General features: G+C 41.2%; 1 pseudogene; it reads left to right on the top strand.

The window, feature by feature from the left end:
* The first annotated feature begins 1,598 nt into the window (after positions 1-1,598).
* On the top strand, positions 1,599-5,492 carry LOC126061378 (actin-related protein 3C-like; annotated as a pseudogene).
* The last annotated feature ends 14,085 nt before the right edge of the window (positions 5,493-19,577 follow it).

The raw sequence follows: 19,577 nt of genomic DNA on the forward strand, positions 1-19,577 counted from the left end.
GTTACAAAGCTCTTTTAGCTCTGCTGATAAGTGCCCGGAGGCACTCTGCTTCACCAGCAAGCCTCCTGCTTGAAGGCACTCAGCTTCTCCTTTGGAAGCCCACCTGCTGATCTTATGGCTTTACTGGCTCTGCTACCATGATTCTTTGCCACTTCTCATCGTCTCTTGCCATTTCCAGTGTTACAGTTCCTCCCTCTATCTTCTGGATTTCGAAGGTTCTTAACTCAGAGATCCTGGGTCCAGAGGACACACTCCACTCCTGGCTCTTCTTTCTTGGTACTTGTGAGGTCTACTGCCTCTGGGATGATTCATTTTAAGCCTAGCAGAATGACAAAATTGACCAATCTCCTCGTTAGGGTTCCATGTACCATATTTGCATGACTCCACCCCCTCAAGCATGCCATGCATCTTATTTACATTATGAGCAAGCTATCCAATCCCCTTGGTGGGCCACAAGCATCTCATTTGCCTAGTCCCACCCAATCTTTTGGTGGGAATTAGAAAGACTATGGCTAAAAAAAAAAAAAAAATGGCTAAAGGGCCATATTAAGTAATCCACAGCACCGCAGTGTCTTAAAACTCCTCAAAGTTCCCTAATAGTGGTGGTGAGTCTGACCTCTACTGTCACAGCCTAAAATTCCAAGATTAACAATGGCACCAGGGAGCCAGAGAAATGAAAACAAAGCTGGCACCTCAGTCGTGAGTATATGGAGTCCCTAATTAATCCCACCTGGCTTCATTTGCTGATCTAAGCAGATATGCCTTTGGCAGTACCTGAACCACAGAATTAGCTCTGGCTTTTTTTCTGCTGGTAACTACAGAGGGCTTTCTTGAAAGCATGTGGCAATGCGAGCACAGGGAATAATTTGCTTCTTATAGACAGATGCCCTGAACAATAGATGTTTGCTGAAATGAAATCAAACCAGAAACATAATCAGTAAACACTAAAATATCCTTGCTGTAAATAATGCCAAATCAATTTTTAAAACCTTGGAAATGACGGCAATTTAAACACAAATGGCACTTCACAGCTTACAAAGTATTTTCACCAATTTTCCCGTTTGAACAGAAAATAAAGGAGGAAATATCACAACTTCAGTCTAAAAATAATGGGAAGAAGACATAAGTCTGGTGGTGTAGACTTTGGAAAAAGTCATTTTTTTTTTACTAGCTGAACATTTTTGGGTATGAACTTGCAGAAATTCATGGGGAGAAAATGATTTGGTTTAAGCTATAGAATGTGTTTTTAAGAGCCGCTATGTTTTTTTTTTATGTTAGGAACATACATTTATAATCTTTACATTTCAGCCTCTGAAGAAAGCAAAATCAGATTTTCACTTGATTTCTATGCATCAGAGAAGCACAAGGAAACAGTTCCATGAAATCTACTGTTGCAGACAATCTGCTTAACTGCAGCAGGGTGTTTGATGTGGGCTCTAGACCCAAGACAAACCCCATCACTTGGATATGACCACTGCTGTCAGCAGCTGGTTACCAAGACTTGCCTAACCCTAAGTAACGTGTCACTTAGTGGTGGTTTCCTCCGTGTATGTGCCCCACCAGCGTTCTCTGGGTGGCCTATGGGATATCTGGAAGTAATGGCCAACGGTGCCCACAGACAGAAGAGGTAAACACCTGAAATGCTATTACCTGCTGTTTGATTATGGAGTGCTACTTGGTCTAGTTTCCCCAGAATCAAATCAAATCCTTCATGAGCGAGGGGAGGAAATGCCAACACATAGAACATAGTCTTCAAAGTCTGGAGGAGAGAAAAGCCATTCTTTGGCACTTCTCAAGAAAAAGAAGAGGAAAAGAGAAACACAAATTCTATCCTTTTATAAGCCTACAGATAGGTTCTCTTTACTAAGAGTTTCCTTTTCTATTCAGAGGTCTAATTACATCAAATCACTTTGCACAATATTTCTCAAAATTTCTAATGTCAATAAGAATTGCAAAGCAAAACACACACAAACACAGCTTTCCCCATTGTGAAAATGATGATTCAAATTCCATACAAAGTCATCATCTCTTCAACTGAAAAAATGCAAATACCATTTGAAAAGTAATACCATAAACTATTTGATATTAAAAGGAGACCTGGTGGCACAATAGTTAAGTGCACAACTGCCAACCAAAATGTTGGTGTTCTGAACTCACCCAGTCACTCCATGGGAGCAAGACCTGGCGATCTGCTTCTATAAAGATCACAGCTAAGAAAACCCTGTTGGGCAGTTCTACTTTATCACATGCGGTCACTGTGAGTCAGAATCAACCCAACAGCACCCAGTGAACACTTGACATTATCTGCACTTTATATGAATGAAACATCTAAGAACTGATTTTATTAGGAAGAAGAGAGAACTAAGACACTAACTCTCATCAAGAAAGAACAGGAGAATAATTAAGATAATTACCTTAAGACCAAACTTGTTAGTATAGAAGATATCAATTTTATTTGCATCCCGGTTAAGGGGGCAGTATCGTATAGTTCCCCAGCCTGCTTGGTAGTAGGAGGTCACTGGGATTCATGTATTTCTAGCATTCTTTCTGTACTAAATTTCATCTTTGAAACAATTGATTCATTCAATCCTTCAAAACTTACTGAGCATCTATGAGCATCTACTATGAGTCAGACACTGTTCTAAATATTGAGGACACAGCAGTGAACAAAATAGACAAAGTCCCTGACTTCATGGAGCTTGCAGTCTAGTGAGCTATAATTTAAGTATAATTAAAACAAAATACTATACGTATGTTGATATTCAGTTTTACAAAGTACTTATATGCACCTACAACTCTATACAAACATATAGTATACAGAATGCGATCCTCATTTTTTGGTCACCAACCTTCTTTCTTTAGAGACGGAATCAAGATGACAAAGTCTTCAGCCACAACGTCAAAGACCTGAGCCAATTCCTGCGCCTGTTTTGATCTCTCCTCTGTTGCCTTACTCTGTATTAGACTGCATTGTCATTTCACCCAGCCTCATTCCACTACTCTGGAGAGCCATCCTCCTCCGCAGAAGAGCTGACCCCAACAACAGGCCAGGAACAGGGACCGGGTCAGTGTCTTCTAGGAGGGTGATGAAAATTGTCAAGGTCCTAAAACTTTTTTATTGGGTAAGAGCCAATACAAAAAGTTGTATATATCATGAAGTGGCCAATCCACCATGGTATAGTTGAAGACTATGACATGATGGACAGGTTTATGGAGAAAACCAAAATCCATCCTCGTTCAGTCAATTCTGACTCACAGTGTGTGCAGAGTAGAGCTGTGCTCCATAGCGTTTTCAAGTAGGTGAACTTTTGTAAGCAGGGTGTCAGGCCTTTCTTCCAAGGCACCTCAACAGTATTTTTCTTTTGACTAAACTTCCACCGAATACTGCAGAAATCAATACAATGCTGAAATAATGTTTGAGAACCTTGATATTCCAGGCTACTACCTAGCTGTGCATTGGCATCTTCCTGGACAAGTAGGAAAATAGGCATTGACTGGTACGGCAATAGACAGGGAAGATGCTATCACTCCTGTCCCTCTCATGGCTGATGAGTGATTGGCAGCTGCGGTAAGCACATTCCAATCACAGGGTGAGCTATGATATATTTCATTCAGCAACTGCTGAAAGGCTGAGAGCTCTTCCAGAGCAATCCCTGCAAACAGCTATGGCATAAAAGAGCACTATAGTTATGTCTGCCCAGATTTAGTAAAAGAATTTAACAAGTATGACACAGATGGGCCAAGTGGATTAAACGGTATACTGGAATCAAGGCAATCTCAAACAAAAAATTTTCCATTGACGTTGGTTATGAGGAATTCTTAGGACCTTAAGCCTTTCTTCGTCCAGAATTTGCCACGCTGGACTTTACACAATCTACCTAAGAAGTGGAAGATGAAGTAATTCGGAATTATCTTAGAGATGTCAAACATCCTCTCTCCAAGAATACTGCCCTCACTAAAATGGATATGCAGGGACTTTGGGTGTTGCTTTCATACTCAAGGAAAAAAAGTAAACAAGTAAAGGATAGATTTTTTTTAAAATGGTACAGGAGATTCAAGGAATTATGAACTGCTACCATCACCACCATTCCCAAATACAGTTTTTGTTGCAAGTGCATTTAGATATAAGAGCCTAGTAACTTGAATTAAGTCAAGTTACTTGCATTCTATTTCTTGCTCTAAAAAAAAAAAAAAAAAAAAAAAAACAGATAAGACTGATAGACAATTTTTTTTTTTTAATTCAAACATTACCACAATAGCTTCTGCCTATTGAGATTACTTCCTGTCCATATGTCTGAGCAGATGTCACTGTTCTAATGTGTGAGGGGCAGACAGAGAGAGCAGTGCTGTGTGCAAACAGATGTCTACTTCTAAGGGAGATGTTCTGACCACCCTTACAGTCTCTCCTTTGGCAGAAATGACTGACAGTGCCAAGACCCAATCAAATCTCCATTAGCTGATTCAGGGTGGTTTTAATGGGCCTGCTCCCTCTCTGCTCCTTAGTGATGATATTAAACAACAAACTGGAAAATGTTTTTCATAACAATTCCAAAATGATCATTTGCATTGTTGCATTGTTTCAATACTATGAACTTTTCTCTTTTGAGAAAGATGGGTGCAGATTTTGAGGGTACTTTCATAAAAGCATTTGTTCTCAAAATAATTTGCTATTCCTATTTTTCTCCCAAGAAAGAGGCTGAAGCGTTCAATGAATCTGAATGTTAAGGGACTTTAGGCCTACAACCTCACGCTAAGCCTCTACTCTAATTAATTAACTAGAGTCACATCTCATGCAATCTGTGTACCCTCCGGTCAGTAGATGCACTTAGAAAAGAATGAAGCATGCTGGGAGATGTCTTTCAGTGGGTTAGTTTTGATACTTTAAGCCGTTCTCACTTTCCTGTCCATTCACCTGGCTCCATCCAGCCAACCATAGTTTGTGTGGTCAATAGTTTGTGCCCAGAAATGTATGGAGCAATAGAAAGCCCTAGTGGATATGAGCCGTTCTTCCACTTTAGAACGAAACCTCCACTGCTGTCATTAAAATACAGAGTTTAGATTTGTTTGTGTTTGTTTCTAGTTCCAAAAAGAATAAGGAGGCTGAAAGATGACATGGCAGATTGGTAGGCTTTTTCAATCCAGCAAGCAAGCATTTACTACTTGTTGTGTTAGCACTGTTCATAAAGAAGATAAACCTAAACCATGGTTGCTGTCCTTAAGGATATTGCAATGCAGTTGGAGAGGCACATAACTGTATGTGTACAAAACTTTTCAGGAGTAGAAGCAGGCATCAGGAAGGTCAAGGGGAGGTGTCCCCTGACTGCAGGCATGCTGTGGCTGCACACCTTATGTCTCAGCAGATCCTGTTTGCTCCCGATGATGACTACATTGACTCCAGCTCTTCCCTGACCCTGACTCTGATAAGGAGAAATATTTTGTCCCTGCCGCTTCCAAAGCATCGTGCTACTCTACTCGGTGCTCTGACAGTCTGAACGGTCGTATACCCCGTCTCCACCTGCACCACTCTAGCGTGCAGCATAGCGTGGCCTTGTGACGTCAGTTTTGCCCAGATTTCACCCTGGCTGGAATCTAAGCAGGTCAAACCAGAGGCCGGTCTGGGCAGACCATCCCGGGAAGTGCTCAGGTCACCCCTTCCCGCCGACGGTGACATACAGTCCTCAGACCAAGTTGTGCACCTTGATTTTTATTTCTTTAGATTTCTCCTCGGGCCTCAATGCGAGTGATCCCATGTGACTACAGCCCATGAGCCTTCTCCCAAAACACACCCATCTCGGACCACCAGCTGGGACGTTTGCACCACAGTCCCCATGAAATCCAGCTGCTGTCAGGTCTGTCCCAGCCCACGGTGCCCACGCGTGTCAGAGCAGAACTGCGCTCCGCGGGGTTCTCAGTGGCCGACTTCTTGGACGTAGATCACCAGGCCCTTCTTCTGAGGCACTTCTGGATGGACTCAAATCTCCAACCTCTTGGTTAGCAGCCAAGCGCATTAACTGTTTGCACCACCTAGGGACTTTGGAATATCAAATATGACATTTTTTAAAGTTTAAAGCCTGTCATAATCAGACCTCTTCTGTTTATCCAACCTCATTTCCCTTCACTAGTAGTCTCCTCATTGTCCCTGAAATAGACGGTCCTCTTTCCCATCTCCACACCTTTGCCTGACTATCCCCATACCCAGAGCGTCATACTGTTGACCTTCCTTCTTGTCCTTCCTAGCCCTCAGGTCCTCTCTCAAGTCCTACTTATTCCCATTTTCTGCTACTCCTGACCACTTATGTTCATCTGGATATGTATCACATACTGCCCTTCCCAACTATTTATGGTTCTATGTCTTATTTCCTTCAATGAAATCAAGAGTTCCTTAAGCGAATTTTCTTATGCCGTACCTATTTAGGAAACCCTGATGGCATAGTGCTTAAGTACTATGGCCACTAACCAAAAGGTCAGGAGTTCGAATCCACCAGGTGCTCCTTGGAAACTCTATGGGGCAGTTCCACTCTGTCCTACAGGGTTGCTATGAGTCGGGATCCACTTGACAGCAGTGGATTTGGTTTTTTGGTTTTTGTACCTATTTAACATTAAACCAGTAAGCACTTGCCAAAGAATGTATTTAATTACGTCATTGAGCAACCCACAAGTACAGGTATCGCAGGTTGGTAATTCACAACTGTGGTCCCAATGATATTAATGGCCAAACCTCAGTGATCTTATTGCTCCTCCCTCCCCAGATTTTCTGAGAGTCCTCTCGGGCTGAATCTACTGCAACCCAATGAACAAGATTGAGGTCATTCTCCCAAAGTGCTGCTCAAGGCTGAAATTCCACCCCAAAAGGAGTTACTGTCATCGTTTCATTTTTATTGTGAAATAAAAAAGGGACCTACAGGAGTTCCCCACAGCAAGACTACATAATCCCCACCATGTTACAGTGATTAGTGATGTTGAATACTATTGACGCATTTAGGTTGCGGAGGTCTGATGCTGCTGAGGCTGAATATTAATTAAAAGGAAGGCTAATAATACAATAAAACAAATGAGACAGACCTTAAGAAAAACCTTCAAATCTTCCTTTCTGACCTAAGCATGAATGAAACATTTTTCCAGAGTGGAACGGCCATGAATAGATATTTGCAAATTATCTTCTTTTCTTCCTTCTTTCATCCCAACCAATGGCTTTAGACAAACTCTGTTATTTCCAAAACTTCTTGCCTACATATTTTTAAGGATCTCAGGTATGAACCCACCACCCAACTCTTGTAGGATGTAGGTAAACTGAGGTCTTCAAGTGCAAGGCTGACCTTGCAGCAGGAAAGGACTTAGAACAGAGTTATGGACTGTGAGCTGTTAGAGACACTATTAGAACAAGGTATACAGCAGGAGCTTCTGTTTCCTGCCTCTCTTGTTAATAGGATGGGGGTTGTTATGTGACTAAATGGGTCAAATGGGGAAAGCACTGAAAAAGACAGATCAAGATTTATAAAATTTTCGTGGAAGTTTCCCTCTGAGTCAGACTTGGACCAGGACATTGCCAGCCTCCTGTTCTGTTGTGGAATCCACATGGTCAATAAAATCTTCTAAGATTCTCCAAGCCAACAAGTCACTGCCTCCCCTAAGTTATCCCAGGATCCAAAGAGACCTGGTTCCTGGGGGGAAGGGGATGAGACTAGGTCCTGGGGAAGTAACTAATGATATACTTTTCGCTTACTGCTAAGACTAGCAAGCAAAGATTTCACCCTCAAATTTCACAAATCCTACAGAGAAACTTCTACAATTAAGTAGTCCACTCCCACTGGCCTCAGTTGTCTCAAGAGCTCGCTACCACCTGCCACAGACACTGGACTTGGGAAACTGCCACAGTGGTCTCAAGTGACCCACACAGACAGTAATACTTCTGGAAAGTGCAAATTTTTCCTCTGTTTTATTTACACTTGCTCAGGATAAAAACACTTGCTCAGAATAAGTTCCACAGAAAAAGTGAATCTCAAGAGATGACAGCTCTCTTGTGTTTCCTCTCTCTCTTTTTGTCTCTATTTCTTCCCCTCTCTCTCTCTCTCACGCACACACACACATACACAGGCCCACCCCTAACCTTTGGAGGACCCAAAGCAAGAGTACAAAAGAGGTTCACATTCATTTTCTAGAAATAGTTGAAAGATATATTAAGCTTTGTCCATGGTCAAGCCAATGTTTCCAACAAGGTCCTTGTATCCGGCTTTCTCGGAATTGTACTAATGACTCAGAGGCTGAAGGAGTCACATCTTCCTGAAGCTGGCCCTTCGACCTACCAGCCTGGGAGCTAGCACAGATCTACTGAGGCAGGGCAGGGCAGAAGCTGGCTCTGGGCCCAGTTCTGCCAGGCAGTGACTGAGCTTGCCCAAACCTCCATGCCTTGCTTTTCCAATTCAGGATTTTCCATGGTGCAAATGGTTAAGCACTTAGCTACTAACAAAAAAGATTGGTAGTTCGAACTCACCTAGAGGTCCCTCAGAAGAAAGGCCTAGTAGTCCACTTCTGAAAAATCACGGACTTAACGACCCCATGGAGCCCAATTCTACTCTGAAACACGTGGAATTGCCATGAGTTGGAATCAACTCAACAGCAACTCATTTGGTTTTGGGGGTTTGTTTTGTGTTTTTTGTGTTTTTTTTTGCACGTACATTTCCGAAAGTACACCACCAGAGACAGGGAAGGCAGAGAGCAGTTGTCAAGAGAACGCTCACTGGGTGATGTGGGGGGACCTAGGTTAGACCAAAGCAGCAGTCTTTCTCCAGCTTCCAGGGACAGAGGCTGTGATTTTCTCCTTCCCACCCCACCCAACATACACACTCCTGCCATCTCACCCCCACACAGTTTCTTTGCCACATGAGTTTTTATAGTCAATTTTTCAAGTTATAAATCTTATCCTTGGAAGTTGTACATTTGTCCAGTTTATTGATCAACTATATAATTTCATGCTGAAATAGCATCCCCAATTTCAACACCCTGTGATTTAAGTTATTCCAAGATGATCAGTTCCTTGCCTATTGACAGGCAAGTTTTGACGTGCAACTTGTTCTGCGGTGATTAGCATTCTGAAGTCTAAATTAGATAAAAAGGCTATTTATTTCCTTTACTTTTTAGCCACTTAGAAGAAAATGTTATTTGGAACATGAAGACTAGATAAATCCCAATCAAAAAATTAAAAATATAACTATTCAAGGATATAAACTAACATGATTGTGTTTCCTAAAGTTTTTATTCCTCTAATACAATAATATTTATAAACTGGAAGTCTCATTGGCTCTGATTATTCCCATCATCACCTTTTTAAAATTAAATCCAATTAAAGCCTTTTCTAAATTTTGAAATATTTAAATTTGCCCCCCAAATAACACAAAGAGTTCAAACCAAAGGAATTGCTTAACAGTATAAAAAAGTATAAAGTAGAGGCTAAAACAAATAGAAGCCATCAGCAGAATTAATTACCTTAATGTCTGAGAAAGTACAAAGATTTAAAAAAAAAAAACTTGTTTCCAAGCCATGTATCAATACTCTTGTCCTTCCACAAAACAGTAAAATCCTGTACGAGTGGTTGGACCCATCTTGGATTTGTGGGTTTTTTTTTTTTTAACTTATTTTATTTTGTTGTTCTTGTTGTCGAGAATATACACAGCCGAACATACACCAGTTCAACAATTTCTGCATGTACAGTGACATTAATTACATTCTTCCAGTTGTACAACCATTCTCACCCTCCTTTTCCAAATTATTTCTCCCCCATTGTCTTAGTCATCTAGTGCTGCTGTAACAGAAATACCGCAAGTGGATGGCTTTAACAAAGAGAAGTTTATTCTCTCACAGCCAGTAGGTAGAAGCTGAATTCAGGGTGCCGGCTCCAGGGGAAGCCTTTCTCTCTCTGTTGGCTCTGGAGGAAAGTCCTTGTAATCAGTCTTCCCTTGGTCTGGGAGCACCTCAGCACAGGAACCTCAGGTCCAAGGGGCGTGCTCAGCTCCTGGAGCTGCTTTCTTGGTGGTATGAGGTTCCCATGTCTCTCTGCTCACTTCTCTCTTTTATATCTCAGAAGAGATTGGCTTAAGACACTATCTAATCTTGTAGGCCTCATGAATGTAACTGCTGCTAATCCATTTTATTACATCATAGTGATGGGATTTACAACACATAGAGAAATCACATCAGATGATAAAACGGTAGACAGTCATACAGTCATGATACGAGAGAATCATGACCTAGCCAAGGGTTGACAGATATTTTCGGGGGGACACAATTCAATCCATCACACCCATTAACATAAATTTGCTGTCCCCTAAATTTCGTCTCTGATCTCCTGAGCTGCGGATGTCAATTTGATCCCACATAAATAGTTCTTAAAAGAACACAATGTTCAAAGCAGACATTCTTGACTAATTAAGCTATATGAGTAGGAATTGACTAGATGGCAATGGCTTTGGTTTTGGTTTATTATTGTTTGGTTTAAAGAAGACTTCAGCAGATATTTTTTGTTTAACATTTAAGGTTTAAGATTAAAACACTGTCTCAGGGCAATAAGCAGTTCATCCAGCCTCCATGACTTCAGAAATTCCATGGGAATTTGAAATTCTGTTCTGTGTTTTCCCTGTTGATCAGGATTCTTCTATAGAATCTTTGGTCAAAATGTTCAGTAATGGTAGCCAGACACTATCCAGTTCTTCTGGGCTCATGGCAAAGGAGGTAGCTGTTCATGGAGACAATTAGCCACACATTCCATTTCTTCCTGGCATTTCTGACTCTCCTTCTCCTTTGCTGCTCCAGGGAAATAAAAAAAATATTGTACTTTGGATGACCACTTGCAAACTTTTAAGGCCCCAGGCACTATGCAACAAACTAGGAGGCAGAACAGAAGCAATAAGCTGTACACCTATACAAAGTCGAATTGGCGAATATAGTGTGATAGATATATTTACAACAACAAAAACAGCAGCTGCTGAGGCTGTTTGCTACAACCAAACACCTCATGGAGTTTGGTTTCTTTTTGTTTTTTAGGTTGTATCTTTTGTGTGTGTGTGTGTGCTTTAGGTGAAAGTTTACAACTCAAGTCAATTTCTCATTCAAAAATTTATACACATGCTGTTTTGTGACATTAGTTGCAATCTCCACAATGTGACAGCACACTACCCCTTTCCAAGTCAAGTTCGCTGAGTCCATTTGACCAGTTCCTGTCTTGCCTTCCCCTCCTGCCTTCTCATCCTAATTTTGGACAGGAGCTTCCCATTTGTTTTCGTATATCTGATTGAACTAAGAAGAACATTCTTCACGTGTATTATTTTTTGTTTTATAGTCCTGTCTAATCTTTGTCTGAAGAATAGGCTTTCAGAATGGTTTCAATTCTGGGTTAACAGTGCATCCAGAGACATAGTTTCGGGGATTCGTCCAGTCTCTGTTAGGCCATTAAGTCTGGTCTTTTTACATGAATTTGAGTTCTGTTCTACATTTTTCTCCTGCACTATCTGGGACTCTCTGATGTCTTCCCTGTCACGGCAGTCATTGGTGGTAGCCAGGCACCATGTAGTTCTTACAGTCTCAGGTTGATGGAGTCTCTGGTGCATTTAGTACTTTAATCCTTTGGGCTAGTATTTCCCTTGTGCCTTTGGTGTTCTTCATTTTCTTTTGCTCCTATTGGGATGGGACCAATTGATGTATCTTAGATGGCTGCTTGCCAGCTTTTAAGACCCCAGACGCCATGTACCAAAGTGGGATATAGAACATTTTCTTAATAAACTATGTTATGCCAATTGACCTAGATGTCCCCTGAAACTATGATTTTCAGGCTCCAGCCCAGCTACTCTGTCCCTCAAAGCGTTTAGATGTGTCCAGGAAACTTCTCAGCTGTTGTTTTGGTCCAGTTTTGCTGACTTCCCCTGTATTTTGTGTTGTTCTTCCCTTCACCGAAGTTGATCATTGTCTACCACCTAATTAGTGATTCCACCCCCTCCTCACCCCTATATCCACGAAAGAATGACATTTTATGCATTTAAACCTTTTCTTGAGTTCTTATAACAGTAGTCTCATACAATATTTGTCCTTTTGGGACTGACTTATTTCATTCAGCATAATGCCCTCCAGATTCATTCATGTTGTGAGATGTTTCATGGATTCATCCTTGTCCTTTATGATTGCATAGTATTCCACTGTATGTATGTACGATAATTGGTTTATTCATTCATCTGTCAATGGGCATTTAGGTTGTTTCTATCTTTTTGCTACTGTGAATAGTGCTGCAATGAACATGGGTGTGCATGTCTATTCGTGTGACAGCTCTTATTTCTCTTGGGTGTATTCCTAAAATTGGGATTACTGGATTGTATGGTATTTCTATTTCTAGCTTTTTAAGGAAGCACCAAATTATTTTCCAAAGTGATCGTACCATTTTACATACCCACCAGCAGGGCATAAGAGTTCCAATTTCTCTACAGCCTCTCCAACATTTGTTGATTTGTGTTTTTTGGATTAGTGCCAGCCTTGTTGGGGTAAGATGGTATCTCATTGTAGTTTTGATTTACATTTCTATGAGTCAGAATTGACTCAATGGCAGTGGATTTTTTTTTAATGGCTAATGATCATGAGCATTTCCTCACGTGTCTGTTAACTGCCTGAACTGTCTGTTCATATCTTTTGCCATTCTTTAATTGGATTATTTGTCTTTTTGTGGTTGAGGTGTTGCAGTATCTTGCGGATTTTAGAGTTTAGACCCATATCGGATATGTAGTAGCCAAATTTTTTTTTTTCCAGTCTGTAGGTTGTCTTTTCACTCACTTGGTGAAGTCTTTTGATGAGCATTAAGTGTTTGATTTTTAGCAGCTCCCGGTTATCTAATTTCTCTTCTGGTGTTTATGCATTGTAAACTATGGTTTTAATTCTGTTCATGCCATGTATTAGGGCTCCTGGCATGGCCCCTATTTTTTCTTCCATGTTTCAGATTTTATATTTAGGTCTTCGATCCATTTTGAGTTAGTTTTTGTGCATGGTGTGAGGTATAGGTTCTTGTCATGGCTTGAATTATGTCCCCCCCCCCCAAAATTTATATATCAGTTTGCCTGGGCCTAGATTCCCGATATTGTGTGATTTTCCTGTATGTTGTAAATCCTGCCTCTATGATGTTAATGAGGGAGGATGGGCTGCATGTTAGTGAGGCATGACTCATTCTATAAGATTGGATTGTGCCTTGAGGCACTCTCTTGACTATAAAAGAAAGAAGCAAGCAGAGACCCGTGGGACCTTAAACCACCAAGAAAGCAGTGCTGGGAACAGAGCATGTCCTTTGGACCTGGGGTCCCTGTGACTGAGAAGCTCCTCAATCAGGGGAAGATTGAGGACAAGGACCTTCCTCCAGAGCCAACAGAGAGAGAGAGCCTTACCCTGGAGCCAGTGCCCTGAATTTGGACTTGTAACCTACTAGACTGTGAGAAAATAAATTTCTTTTTGTTAAAGCCATCCACTTGTAATATTTCTATTATAGCAGAACTAGATGACTAAGACAGTCCTGCATTATTTTTTTACAGATGGATATCCAGTTATGCCAGCATCATTTGTTAAACAGACTGTCTTTTCCCCATTTAATGGACTTTGGGCCTTTGTCAAAAACCAGCCTCTCATAGGTAGATGGATTTACTTCTGGGTTCTGAGTTCTGTCCCACTGGTCTATGTGTCAGTTGTACTAATACCACAGCGGTATAATAGGTTCTAAAATCAGGGAGTGTGAGGCCTCCCACTTTGTTCTTCTTCTTCAGTAACGCTTTACTTATCCAGGGCCTCTTCCCTTTCCTTATGAAGTTGGTGATTTGTTTCTTCATCTCGTTAAAAAATGCTGTTGGTATTTGGATCGGGATTGCATTGTATCTGTAGATTGCTTTGGGTAAAACTGATATTTTCACAATGATGAGTCTTAACGTCCATGAGCATGGCTTGTGTTTTCATTTATGTAGATCCTTTTTGGTCAAATATTTCTACATTTATGCAACCCTAGGCTATTTTAATGATAATAAAGCACAGATAATTATCTGAAAATCTTCTTCTATTACAAGAAAATAGCGAATCATCTCCCCTAAAATTACTAGAAAATAACACTAATATGTGATATATTCTCATAACCTTGCCCCAACTGAGGACAAGGCCAGCTTATCAGATTTTCCTCTCCCTCATAAAATTCTCTATTTTTTCAGCTCATCCAATTTAATTACAGAGAGAAAATATAAACCACCCTGTACAGTGCATGTGGAGAGCTAGTCATCATCTTTATTTATGAGAGTTCCAAACAAAAAAAGTCAGCAAATATAGAAGCAGTCGATGTGGCTCAGGCCACACCAGGGGAGAGGTAAAAATAGGGTCACCATATGTTATAAACAGGATTTTTTGGCTTTGTCTTCTACTTGCCCTGCCAAAACTCGAGTCCCCTCTTAGTTAACTCTCAAATAACTCTGGGAGCCTTCAGAGGGGTACAGGAACTAATCTTGTATTTGCCATGGTTGTCTTTCCTTTTCTTCTGTCCTGCTCAGGCTCCGTGGAGTCATACTGGTTGTCTAAGAGGACTCTAGAGTTTTGAGCAATGTCATTATCACCTGCCAAAGACAGCACAGCTCCCCACACTAAGGGCCCAATCCAAGAGTGTCTAGCCACACTCTGAAGGCTCAGCCTTTACTCCTGGAACAGCTACTGTTACACAGCTGATGACTTACTTATGCAGCCAACCTCCATGGAGTCTCTAGAAGAAAAGCTGTCTCTCCTTAGATTCTTCATTGGAGTCCCCTTTCCCTAGGACACAAGCACAACTCCATAGAGTCTGGACCAGAGAACAATATGGTTAAAAGAGAGTTGTTGCTGTTAGTTGCCACCTAGTCAATTCCAACAAATGGTGACCCCATGTGTTACAGAGTAAAACTGTTCCATAGGGTTTTCTTGGCTGCAGTCTTTACAGACACAGATCACCCGGCCTATCTTCTACAGTACCACTGGGTGGATTCAAATTGTCAACCTTTAGGTTAGTAGTCAAGCACAAAGCATTTGTGCCACCTAGGTACCTTTTTTTTTTTTTTAGGTACCTTAGAAGGCATTTGTCTATTTAAACTCATTCCTTTCTTCTGGCTTTGATCCATTCTTTCAGAATCAAGCATCTTTCTCTTGGTTTTCTCTTATGAAATCATTTATTGGAGATTCTTCAGTTCATGTATTCCTGTCCCCAGCCAGTGCTCCAGATATTCGTTCATTCGTTCATTCAGGGACTACATTAGGCGTGCAGATACAACAATGACCTAGTTAGATACAGTCATCTCCTTACAGGCAGAGCGCTGTGAGTAAGTGCTCTACCGAGAAATTCAGGATGCTGTGAGCATACACAGGACTGGCACCTCCCTCAGTGTCTGAAGTCAAGGAAAGGTTCCCAGAGGAAGGAAATGGCCTCAAAACTGAAATAAAAGAAGGAATAGGAATGAGGCAGACAAACAGAGCTCCAGATACAGAGTTGTTGGGTGGGGGCTGAAGGAGCAATGGAGAAGGAAGAGACAATTCTAGACATAAAGACCATCATGTACAAAGCCCCAGAGGTTAGAAAGAGCAGATAATCCACAGATAACCCCAAAGTCTCACTTCCATCAGGAGTTTTAACTTTCTGCAGCAATAACTTCTTACTACGAAGGGGAGATAATGTCTGGCTGAGTTCGATCTCCTGAGTTTTTCCTTGAGAAAGTGTTAATTAAGTAGGAAAAAGCCCTGAAGGCAGAAAGTCAGATGCAAATAGGGTTGCCAGATAAAATACAGAATGCCCAGTGTCTTAGTCGTCTAGTGCTGCTATAACAGAAATACCACAAGTGGGTGGCTCTAACAAAAAGAAATTTATTTTTTCACAGTCTAGTAGGCTAGAAGTTCAAATTCAGGGTGTCAGCTCCAGGGGAAGGCTTTCTCTCTTTGCCAGCTCTGGAGGAAGGTCCTTGTCACCAATCTTCCCCTGGAATTGGAGCTTCTCTGCAGAGGCACCTCAGGTCCAAAGAACACACTGTGCTCCCAGCGCCTCTTTCTTGGAGCTATGAGGTCCCCAACTCTCTGCTCGCTTCCCTTTCCTTTTATCTCTTTTAAGGGAAACTCCCTTTATATTAGATCAGGGATGTGACCTTAGTAGGGGTGTTATAATCCCACCCTAATCCTCTTTAACATAAAATTACAACCACAAAATGGAGGACAACTACACAATACTGGGAATCACGGCCTAAACAAGTTGACACATATTTTGGGGGGAAACAATTTAATCCTCGACACTCAGTCAAACTGAATTTCAGGTAAATAACAATTTTTTTTATTTTAAGTATGTCCCAAATATTGCATGGGACTTATACTGTAACATTATTTTGCTTTTTATCTGGAATTCTAATTTAACCGTGCATCCTCTATTTTCATTTGCTAAATCTGGCAACCCTAGGTCAGAAAATGACCACAAACTTGGTCCCTTTCACTGGAAAATCAATTGGAAAAAGAGATAAGATTATAAAAGCAGACATCAGTGGTGAAAACATAAAAATCCAACTCACAGGAAAAAAAATGCACGCACGCACAAGGAGCCAAGCAAATTTCCTCGTCTGAATTCTAAATAACTAAAACTTATGGAGAATACTCCACAATATTTAGTAGAGAGTTCATTGCCAGAAGCATTTCATATGAGCAGGATTACAGGGGAAGGACACACAGACTAAGTCACCAAGACACTAGTAACCACTGGCTCAGGCAACAAGCCTGATACTGATGGATGAGTCCAACAGTCATTGTACGACAGGGCTAGCCAGCCCCAGACCCCTGGTCCCACACAGCCAAGGTGGTGACTGCATAGTGGTCCTCGAGGAATCTGCCAGGTGGGAGCATGTCTAAATGCATGGGTGTTCCCGTTCAGTTTTGGATTTTCTTCTGGTGTCTAGTTGTAATATAGCTCTGGTCTCAGCATGTAGGCCCATCCTGTGTCTCCCACCACCCATCTGTCATTTTGTCATACTGTGGTGACTTGCATGTGGCTATAATCCTGGAAGCTATGCCATGGGTATTTCAAATACAAGCAGGGTCACCCACAGAGGACAGGTTTCAGTGTAGCCCCCAGACCAAGACAACTTCCAAAACTTAGGCAATGAAAGCCTTAAGGACAGGGCTTCGATCCGGTTCATTCGGGTTCGCCCCTCGCTGAATCAGAATCTGCAATATTTAACAAGATGCCCAGGTGATTCTTATGTAGAATAAATGTTGAGAACCAGTGCTCTAGAATTGGTCCCTAACCAGCAGCATTAGCATTGCATTAGCATTGCCTGGGAACTTATTAGAAATTCAAATTCTCAGCAGGGGTTCAACTCAAAAGAACCAGGTTCGAAGTTCTGCTTAAGGGTCACAACAGAATATTGTCATATACAGTGCTGGACAATGAGCCCCTAGGTTGGAAGGTACTCAAAATACACAGTAGGCACAACAATGGACTTGACTATAACAATAATTGTGAAGATGGTTCAGGACCAAGTAACTTTTCATTTTGTTGTTGGAGACAACTCGTCAACAACTAACAACAGCCACTTGCGCCTCAAAAGGAAACAAGATGAGAGTCAATGTACCCACAGGAGGGGGAAGGTTTAAAGCAGCAGAAAACAAACAAAATGGATCAGAAATGGGGGCAGAGGGGTTGCTGTTTTCTGGGTCTCAATCTGAAGACTAATAGTGTTTGGTGAAGAAATTAAATGACAAGGAGGGGAGTCATAAATTAAAAAGTCATAAAAAGATAAAACCTGTAGTAAATCTAGATCTTTAACCTCTACATAGAGCTGGCTTTAGAGGTGTGTGTGAGAGACAGAGAGACGGAGAAAGAGAGAAAGAGTTTAAGAGATAGATATGATGGACATGAGAAAAGACTGAGGAAAGAATATTTTTATTCTGTTGCAACTTTCATAAAATTGTTGACCTTAAGTGGAAATGCACTAAATTTGAGGACAGATGAGAACAAAGCCAATAAATTTCACAAAATTCTAGAGAACACCAGATGCTGAGAGTCTTACCAAATCAGACTTCTGCTTTCATCTCTAAAAGACAAAAACAAAAATCATTTGAAATGACAAAGCACACATGCACAGCCCCAGATTTCAGATCAGTAGGCCCCCTCGGGGGCCATTGTTCATGGTTCCTCACACCCAAGGCTTCTGCTCCAGGCCTCTCAGCTTCTACAACAACCCATTGGTCTCAATCCTCCATATTTAATTCTAATCTGAAATTATAGTTTGGGGTCCAGTTTTGGACCATTCAAAGTCAAAACTCCCTTCCAATTTCTTGCCCCCTTCAATAAACCTAAGTGCACTCATTCTGGAGTTCCAAGATGGCAGACAGCCCCTTCTTTCCAGATGCAGACAGAGCAGCATGGTGGGCCAGGAGGGCAGGTCTTCTCACTCAATTCTTTATATCAGGTTTGATTTGTTTTTTTTAAAGAAGTAGTGCTCTCATTTCAAAAATAAAAACAAAAATTTCAAAAAGCAAAAGCACAAAAAGGAAAGTTTAAATCATCCATAACCATATCACTTAGAGAAAAAAAACCCATTACCGTCGAGTCGATAGGACAAAGCAGAGCAGGCATACCCCATAGAGTTTCCAAGGAGTGCCTGGTGGATTTGAACTACCGCCCTTTTGGTTGCTAGCTGAAGCACTTAACCACTACACCACCGGGGTTTCCACCACTTAGAAGTAACCACTATTAATTAACATGTTGGTATTTAGCCTCCTAGTAGAAACCCTCGTGGCTTAGTGGTTAAGTGCTACGGTTGCTAACCAAAGGGTTGGCAGTTCAAACCCGCCAGGCACTCCTTGGAAACTCTATGGGGCAGTTCTACTCTGTCCTATAGGGTTGCTATGAGTTGGAACCGACTCAACGGCACTGGGTTAGTCTGTTCTGTGTTTACATAATGTCAGCATAAAAATGATACCCTGTATTTATTGTTTAGTGACAACTTTACCAATAAACAATATACGGGCAACCTTTTCACATCATTAAATATACTTCTAGAACACAGCTCTTTTTTAAGCACAGCAAAATGTTCCTTTGTATGAATGTGCCATAATTTATTTAGCCAAGCTTCAATTACTGGAAATTTAGGTTATCCCCTACCAGCACTCTTTTCTCAGATTCATTCCCCTACCTTTTCCTTCCCTTCCCTCCCCCTCTCCTCTTCCTTCTCCCCCTCCTTCTCCTTCTTCTCTCCCTCCCTTCATCCCTCCCTCTTGGCAATAATAAACATAACATCCTTGTAGCTAAATCTTTTTGCATATCCAGTTATTTCCTTGAGATAGATTCCTAGAAGTATAATTGTTGGGTCAAAGGGAATTTGCTATGCTTTCTAAACCAAATGTTTCTGGTTTTCTCCTAAAATGTTCTAGCATTCAGCAAAAGTGCCATATATGTCTTTTCAGTGATGTGTGCAATTTACATACCTGTCTCTTCTTTTGCAATTCATTTACAAGTCCTAATTTCATTTTCTGACACATATGAGGTCACCATCAGTCAGGGTCAATTCTACAGCAACTGA

Source organism: Elephas maximus, chromosome 18 (genome assembly GCF_024166365.1).
Source record: "Elephas maximus indicus isolate mEleMax1 chromosome 18, mEleMax1 primary haplotype, whole genome shotgun sequence".
Classification (NCBI taxonomy): domain Eukaryota; kingdom Metazoa; phylum Chordata; class Mammalia; order Proboscidea; family Elephantidae; genus Elephas; species Elephas maximus.